Here is a 477-nt window from a genome sequence, read left to right as displayed (position 1 = left end):
AACCTAATTTGTGATTTTAACATAAGGTGTTCAAGGTAAGCGCAATCTCAAAATCATGACTCACTTTTTGTGCTTACTTGTGCTAAAAGGGTATTTTTTCAGGATTAATTACACACTCTAGCCAAAATTTCATCAACAGTTGCGTTGCTTGGCAAGATCCAACTATCTCAACACTGCCAATTAAGTAAAATGGAGTCCTCCCTGAAATACAAACTAGTTATCATCATCTAGACTTTTGCAACTCTCTGCATGACTGGATTCTAAATTACTTTTTGGGGGTTATAAGAATTTAGCACTCAGTGATATGTGGCTTGCGCCTCTCTCAAAAAAACCTCGAAAACCCCAAATCACCAAACCTACTTTCACATCCCCCGGTGCTCACAAGCTACGGCAGAGGTGGGGTTTCCAGGCTACCAGCTCAAGGTCCCGGCGCGCTGGGCGGGAACCCGGGACGGGGAGCCGCAGGCCCCGCGCAGC

This window comes from Athene cunicularia, assembly GCF_003259725.1.
Source record: "Athene cunicularia isolate RWA chromosome 11 unlocalized genomic scaffold, athCun1 chr11_part1, whole genome shotgun sequence".
Classification (NCBI taxonomy): Eukaryota; Metazoa; Chordata; class Aves; order Strigiformes; family Strigidae; genus Athene; species Athene cunicularia.
The sequence above is the reverse complement of the archived record's forward strand: the minus strand, read 5'-3'. Positions refer to the sequence as shown.